The following is an 8,288-nucleotide window of genomic DNA, read 5'->3' as shown; positions in this document are numbered from 1 at the left end:
TCTCTATCCTTAATTGATCACAACCCAACCTTCATGTTTCAAATTAAAAGTTGTAAACGCAGTCCATATTTCACTGTCCGTGGCCCAAATTAATTCAATTTATGTTGTCGAGTTTCATTTCCCTTGTCCTTAAAAATTCATTGTCAACAGGCTGTCAGATTCTTTTTTTTTGCGCCCAGATTCAACATTTTCCCGTAAGGCGACTTCAACTTCTGGGAAAAATAAATTACGTACATATTCTGTTAAGTGCATTAAAGTGTAATACTCTCGAATTGGGAACTGCATGCGAAGCCCATTTGATAAAGGGCTTTTATTTCCCGTCGTCTCTCCTTTTCTCGGCCATTCGTCTCGTGTCTATCCATTTCATACGTCGCGCCTCTTCCACTTAATGCAACGGAACGCGCAATGCGTTGTGGCTGCAGCTTTCGCAAACGTATCATTTATTCGGAAATGTTGTGACACACCACCCTTTTATCTGATTGTAAAGGTTTGTCCTTCGATCGTCCATTACCTCGTCGCATTTCCCCTGAAGAAATTATTCTTTTGCTAATTCCCAGAGGAGTACCGAAAATGTATGCATTTTTCTCTCCGGTATTTTCTCTTGTGTATTTTCCGCACCCGGATGTAGCATCCCGATGTTAGCCTTTTTGAGTCGGAGTAACGGGCAGTTTTAGAAGGTGAATGTCCCCTGAGAATTGATTGAAGTGAAGATTCAAATCTTTCTCAAGGGCGAATACCAGGAGAAACGAGTAGTATCAATCAATGTTATATGATCTCCGGTCTAGCTTAAACGAAAATAATCCTACAGAGAAAGAATATCTTTAGATTTTGACAGTTTTGAATGTCGTTAGGCTCAATCTGGATATGCCAGCAGTCTATCTAACTAAATAATTTTTACAAAATTATATAGTCAGAACGTGCTATCTGCATAGACGCTTGGCTTATACCTTGAATTAATTCAGTCGTAATTTCATAAAATCTTTCAAGAACATAGTTAATAACAATTGGATACCTTTTATATTAATGCAACGTATATTGCTAGTATTTGTTGACAGAAATTGCTCTAACTGCAATGTAACATTGTTAGGGACCTTGAATAAGGATAAGGCAAGACTAGTGTAAACTTTAACATTGAACGTAGTTTCGCACGGCTGAGTAACCTGGTCTATGAAGGAAGATGATAGGCATAGATTGTTGGCTTGGTGGGTAGGTGGTGTGAGTGTGGAGAAGGATGGAAAAGGTGAAATGGATGGAAAGGAAAACAAGCGATGGAGCGCTATGCATGGTGGGGAGGAGAGGGGATTGTTAGTAGAAATCCATAGAAGGCAGAAAAGGTGGATGTGGATAATTTTAACTGAGGATGGAATGTTGAAGATTGTGATTTGGGGGAGGATGTTATGCCAACGAGAAAGGGGTAGGAAAAGGATAGGCATGTTGGGCGGAATGAAAAGAGATGTATACGGATTTCGGAGAAGGGTTTTTTGTAGTGTGGGCTGTCAGTTGTCTCTTGTTGGACGAATCTAAGAAATGTAGCAATGATCAGTCTGTGTCCACCCAAATGCATGCATTATACGGTCGACTACCAACTAATAATGAAAAATACTTTGTCATAATCTAACCTAGTGATGTATCAAAAATCGAATCATCCGGTTGGATTATTAACTTTTGCCTGCGTGCCCTCACTTGATGGTCGAGCCAAATCTCTTACGTTGCACTGAAACTCCAATCCTATTTCTCATCTTCGCCTACCATTCACAACCCCTCCTTCAACAGTAAGCGAAACAGGTGCGATGGAAGGATCCTTTATTGCACCCAGGGGAAGTTCAAAGACCCGTTTTCTTCGAGCCTTCGATTTATAATGATCACGAAACGGGATTTTGACAATGAATTCGTCCATTTTTTTCGATCATGAAAGGAAAAAAAGGGGATATTAAGTCTGGGATTGGAATAAATCTCAAGCATGCTAATAGGTATTCTTCTGGACTTCATAAATATCTCTCCTTTGTCTTCCCTCATGACTGTGAAATGAAAAATTGTTGAACATTTCTAGAAAAAATCCTCATGTTACGTATTCAAGAATCAGTTCAAACTAATTATAATCAATAAAGAGATATTTATATCTCCTTGAGAGTCAAATATGGGTTCTTTTTTTCATCAGAACTAAAAAGTATCACCTTTCAGAGTTGGCATGAACCCTATATTATTTAACTGAGGTAAATAATAATGAAGGGAAGAGTTTGAGGGGGATATTTCACTGTGAGGAGAGTAACTAGGGTGAGTGGAATTTTTCTCATACAGCACTGAGCGGCTCTGTCTGAGAAGGCGATTACGACGGAGAAGTTACTGCTACGGCAGCAAAGAAACAGCACGTGACCACATTCGTGTGGAGTCTATGGATCAGAGACATGGAAGACGAGGACAAAGAAGAATGGGAGCCGGATGCTGGAGGCAGGTTCTGGAGATTAAATGGAGAGATAAGAAAAAGAGACGAGGAGGTCTACAGATTCGCAGAAAAGGAAAAACCGTTTGGAGACGGTAAATACGGGAAAGAAGAACTAGATGGATTTACCGCGCAGGGAGACGCAAATAATTTCTTATGAACATAAGATAAAAATAGCGCAAAATACGAGTAAAATTACAGCTTGGTACAGTACGGGCTATTTTGCTCGCAATGTACCAAAGTAAAGAACAATGGAAAAATACTTTGGCCGTATATAGAGGGATGTAAGATGAATAATTTATAATGACGAAAAAGAATTAGCATTAAATGATACGTAAATATTTTTGATTAAATGTTCACGCTGTACCTGTACATTTTTTTCGGGATTTCCTGTTTTATGTTTGCCATTTTTTTAAAGACCACGTTTCGTTCTTCGGTCGTTGACCACGTTCTCAATAGAAAGAACGGAACGTTCTATTTTGAAAATGTAATGCATTAATCGGCAGGAAATCCCAAAAAAAGTTAAAAGGTGGGACTGTCTATTTCCTTTAAGTCCTTGGTAGTATAGTGGTCAGTATCCCCGCCTGTCACGCGGGAGACCGGGGTTCGATTCCCCTCCGGGGAGAATATTTTAAAAAGAATTAGATAAAGTCCAGAGAAAATCCGCTAGATTCGTTAAAAATTGTTATGATAAAAACACAAGTGTGACAGGTCTCTTAGGGGATTTAGGCTGGGAACGACTTGAAGTGCGGAGAGAACAAGCGAGGCTTAGACTTTTAGAAAGGTTCAGAACAAACGAGTTTAAATATGACACTGAAGGAATTATAATGGCCCCACACTACTTAGGTAGATCAGACCACAAAGATAAACTAAGGGAGATAGATTCCAAGACAGATAGGTACAAATACTCATTCTTTCCCCGAACAATCAGTAATCATAATAGCAAGAAACCGAAGTCACTTTAGAAATATTAAAAACGTTGAATTTACAAGTCTGAACAAAATTAAACACTATAGAGATGTTAGGTATACTTTCAGGTGCATGTGTATGTTAGTTGGTAGTTAGAGTGTTTGCATGTGTGTGGGGTGTAAGTGTTCATGCATGAATGTATGCCATGTTTTTTTTATATATGATTTTGTCGTTATTTGCATGCGGTTTTTTTTTCTTTTTCTTTTCTAAATTATGGGTGGTATAGCACCCCCCGCCACACGCCCTTGCGGCGGCTTGCGGGGTATTAAGTAGATGTAGATGTAGATTTCATCTATTCAACTTTGTTTCACATCAGTTTAGTGCGCAATACTTAGTGTAATGAATATGATTAATTTATATTATTTTGGTATGATAACTTGCTTATTGAAACGTCTCCTAATTCTTATACTGGCATTCTGATAATTGTTTGCATAAATTTACTTTCCGTTTTGCGTCTCTCCAGTTATCTCTTCTTCCTAGTAAGTTGTTTAAGGGAAAGCGTAACATAAAACCTCAACCCTACCTTAAAAATAGTATGTTCGCAAAAAGCATTCAGTTATATTATTTTTACGATACGTCTCCACGTGCATGTATTTGCCGGATGTTTGCATTTACTAACATTCCCAGTTCAAATGCCGAGGTTCCGGACCACTGCTCAAGGGCATCATTGATTCCAATGTGGGTAATTGTTTCCGTTTCGGCGTGGGAATTTCATTTCTGAGTCATTCCAAAATCACGCCCAGTCGCCCATCCCTAATTCTTAAGTATATTCAGGTCTATGCTCTCACTCCATATTCTACTCCCAATTCCAATCCCATGAACAATATACTCTAAACTCCCTTTTCTAGCTAGCAATATCACCTCCTAGGAATATATTATGACGAGCAGTGTGCGAAACAAATGACATTAGTTGCGGTGTAAAAGTTAATGTGGAGCTTTAGTCGCGATTTTGATCGCTGAACATAGTTCGGCGGCTGAAAATAGTAATCACAGTGGTCTATAATTAATATCTTGAGGCGTTTTTTCACTTTGACTTGATCAGTCGTCGCAGACAACGGCTTTAATTAGAACTCCCTAGGTTTGCATTGAATCCATTCCTCATTCGCGCGATGATTCAACGATTGAAACACAGTCCATCTTCCATTGGAAAATGTCTACAGCAATGCCATGCAAAGTATCTCCGTAGTGGTTAAAATAATGCTGAATCTTCAATAATTTTCTCACATGCGGAAATATTAGTTATTCAAATAACTACGTTTTATTTTTATGTTTGCTCAGATTATCATGTTAAATAAACTTCTATTAACATTACACCTCACTGAATTTATGTAACTATGTTTGGTTACCGTGTGAACGCTTCTTTTTGCCGAATTATAAAAGAAAATAAATTGAATGCATAACAACTTCCGCGTGACATGTGCCGGAATCACACATATCAGGGTGATCCCAGAAGTACCCGGTCCAACAAAGAAAACACGAATATTTTGGAAAAAGATGTATTTATTTTTCAACATAATCTCCCTTTAGCTCTATACGAAACCAAGTTCAGTAAAAAATAGGCTCATATTTTGTACTTTTTCGCTGATTAATGAGCAAAGCTGTGATAAACATGACTGAATTTTCAAAATAAGCCAAGCTAGCGTTAGGAGTCATATTGTATCTTCTTTAGTTTATCCAAAGCACCAGGAGTAATTTGAAAAATATCCGAGAATGACGATGTAATACGATCCGTTTAGCTTATTCCTATATTCGTAATCATTAATAATTAAAATTAGACTCAATTGGCATGTCTGATGTGTGAAATATTATATAGGCAGGAGTCGAGCAGTAATCAGGACAACGTAGGTATTAACATTAATCTTTTATAATTTCATATACACTGTCCACAATTACCCCTCCTAGTTTGTTCCAAGGGAAAAAGCATATCATTAACCGAATGATACGTATATATACGAGGGTCATCCGGAAAGTAGTACCCGTTCGTGAAATAAAGACACAAAAGTAAATATTAACAAACATAAAAAATTTTATTTGAAAGAGGATACTTTAAACTACTTCTCAACATAATCTCCAAGCAAATTAAGGCATTTGTCATAACGTGTGACAAGTTTCTGTATTCCTGCTGCATAGTCCTTCGCCGCCAGCTCATTGAGATACGCGAGGGACCCATCTTGCACAAATTTTTGCATAATGCAGATGGTGTTTAACAATTTCATGAACAATTGTTCGAGAAACATTGGGAAAATGCTCACAGATGTCATCAATTGTGACGCGCCGATCGTTCCTCACGAATTCGTCAACTGAGCTCACCAGTTGGTCTGTAATGACAGACGGTCTCTCCGAACGCTCATCGTCGTGTGTGTTCCCCCTCCCCATGTTGAAGTTGCGACACCACCGCCGAACAGATGACTCGTCCATTACATTGTCTCCATACACCTCCTTTAATTGGCGATGAATATCACATGGGCGAACGTTTCTTGCATTGAGGAATTTAATCACTGCCCTCACTTCACAACTGGCGGCGTTCTCAATTTTTTTAAACATTGTAAACAATCACAGAAACAACACAGGCAATGCTAGCGTCACGCAACTTGGCTCAGAGAAGGCAGACAAGCCACTGAAGCTATCTGACCTCGTCCAGCGGCTACTCGCGTCGTCAGCACTTCATGCGGCACGAACGGGTACTACTTTCCGGATGACCCTCGTATATGGTAAAATGGAATGTAGAAAGAAAGAATGAGCTGCAAATTCCTACCGATTTGAGGTGCACATACGAATAGATAAAGTGATGTAGGTACATTTTCTGAGATGTTGGGAAAGTCACGTTTAAAGTACCGTAGACCGAAGTGCCTGGTAAACCCCATAACGGAAAAAGGTCATCATTATCCAACATAACTTTTCATAACGAGCCCGGTCCAGACGAGGGGTCGGTTTGCGACCTCTGGCAGATATCCGGACTTGCCAATGGGTCATGTCTGAGGCCGGTTGGGGAAATCCCCGCAGTAGTTCTCGAGTTGAGGAAATGCCCAATAAAATATCTCGAAGCGTCCATTCCGGTCCCGCTCAGGGAAGTGTTTCGATGGAGCTGGATGCTTAGCGAGGAGTGATGGTGACGTAATGGGTAGGTAAATTTTTGTGACTTAGGAGTCGCTTTTACAGGTAAGAGACTCAATATCCGCCCAGTAATAACCATTCTTTCTGATTTTTTTTCAATTCCATTTCTTGAATAAAATTATACGAACATGAATGAAAGATGACGTGTTCTTTTTAGAGTTTATGATTTCTAATCATTTTCTTAAAATTTACTTTCATTATGCGTTAAAAAATCGTAATAACAATTTAAATTTTGTAAACTCTTTTCCGGCCCCAGTGGCGGCGGGGTAACGTCCTCGTCTGCCAATCCAGAGCTCGCGGGTTCGATTCCCGCCTAGGGGAATCCAACTCCAATTTTTCTTCCATTACGGCTTGGGTGTATGTAATTGTCAAATTGTTATATCAATGTTCAAAGTCCGATGTAAAGGTCGAAGTACTGTTTTCGGACTACTAAATGAAAATTTGTATGCACCTTATAATGATCACGATTAAACTTTTTTCTATCATTAGCTTCAATATATGCTACTGACAATTACTTTTTTTAGACAAATTTATATTAATTACTTTCAATCTCGATATAATAATCCGTACGCCTACATTTACAATACCTACGCGTAATAGCTGTCATTAGTTACTTTTTTTACTCTCGCTTGCACTTCGTCAAAGTACACTGGCTTTGCAAAATGTATCTTATCCAAAGCTTGCAGTTGGTGTAAAATGATTTTCAAGGTAGAAAGCCCCTCCCAAATTTTCATTCCAGCGGTTAGGAGCACGAATCAACTGCTTGTATCGAATAATTGGATGGAAGCGAATATAACATCGTAGCATTGAAACCTCTTTGGGACATTGTGATATCAATCTCCATTTACATCCATTCAAATGCCTTTAATCGAATCCTTTTGGTGCTAAATTACCATTTATTATTGAATTGAAAAGATTGAATTGCCTCAATGATTTGGAGAATAAATCCGCCCTACAACGAGACGGATTTCGGATGCCGGCTATCAAAGGCGTAACAGCAAAGAATTCTTCACCTCTCCAGGTTTTATCCACGTTAAATGGCATTAAATATTTATAATAGTATTTCAGAATTTTGATTTTCAAATTTTAGTCCTGACTTAATAATTTTAAAAGTGTTGATTAGGATTCACAGAAAACACCGTGCAGTATGGCAATTTCGTCGAAACACGTAAAGCAAAAGCGGGGAACACGTAATGTTGATAGGAAATCTATAATCTACAAGGCCTATCCATAAAATTTCGACATTTTAGAAGGGTCACCTTGTTCGGAAACGTCAAACTCATCGAGGCATGATTAATTACTTATTCAAAACTGTGTTCTGCTTTTTTTTATTTTCAAACTGTTTCCCCTGGGTGTTATTTTCAGTCACGAAAAAACTTAACTCATTCTCCCGCGAAGTGTTTGCTGAGATGGGAGGAGCGATTTCCAACGCAATCGTAGGCGATCCTGTCCCTCGAATTCGTCTGATCTCTCTTTATTTGGTCGCGGGGGCGCTTTTGCTTGAGGGCCAAGGTCATCCCGAATATATTGGCGACACTGGTCATTGCACTCTCAAAACGCCCACAATATATACGGCGCGCGGTAACGAGTTGATCATAACTACAGCAGGAGCTCTAATCTTAAAACTTGAACTTTTAAGAACGCCAGGGAACGCCAGTGTAATTGTTTACTCTTACCTCCCCATCAGCGTTTTGAACAGTTGCGCTCTGAAGTTTTTAAGCTCAGGATATATTAGCTTGTATTTGAGTTGGCGCAGTTCAATAAG

General features: G+C 39.0%; 1 non-coding gene across 1 annotated transcript; it reads left to right on the top strand.

Annotated features, from left to right (window-relative positions):
- Positions 1-2,993: 2,993 nt before the first annotated feature.
- TRNAD-GUC (transfer RNA aspartic acid (anticodon GUC)) lies at positions 2,994-3,065 on the top strand. The gene has a single exon. It is a non-coding gene; the product is annotated as a tRNA-Asp (tRNA).
- The last annotated feature ends 5,223 nt before the right edge of the window (positions 3,066-8,288 follow it).

Source organism: Hetaerina americana, unplaced genomic scaffold, assembly GCF_022747635.1.
Source record: "Hetaerina americana unplaced genomic scaffold, ioHetAmer1.1.p SCAF_11, whole genome shotgun sequence".
Lineage (NCBI taxonomy): Eukaryota > Metazoa > Arthropoda > Insecta > Odonata > Calopterygidae > Hetaerina > Hetaerina americana.
The sequence above is the reverse complement of the archived record's forward strand: the minus strand, read 5'-3'. Positions and strand labels throughout refer to the sequence as shown.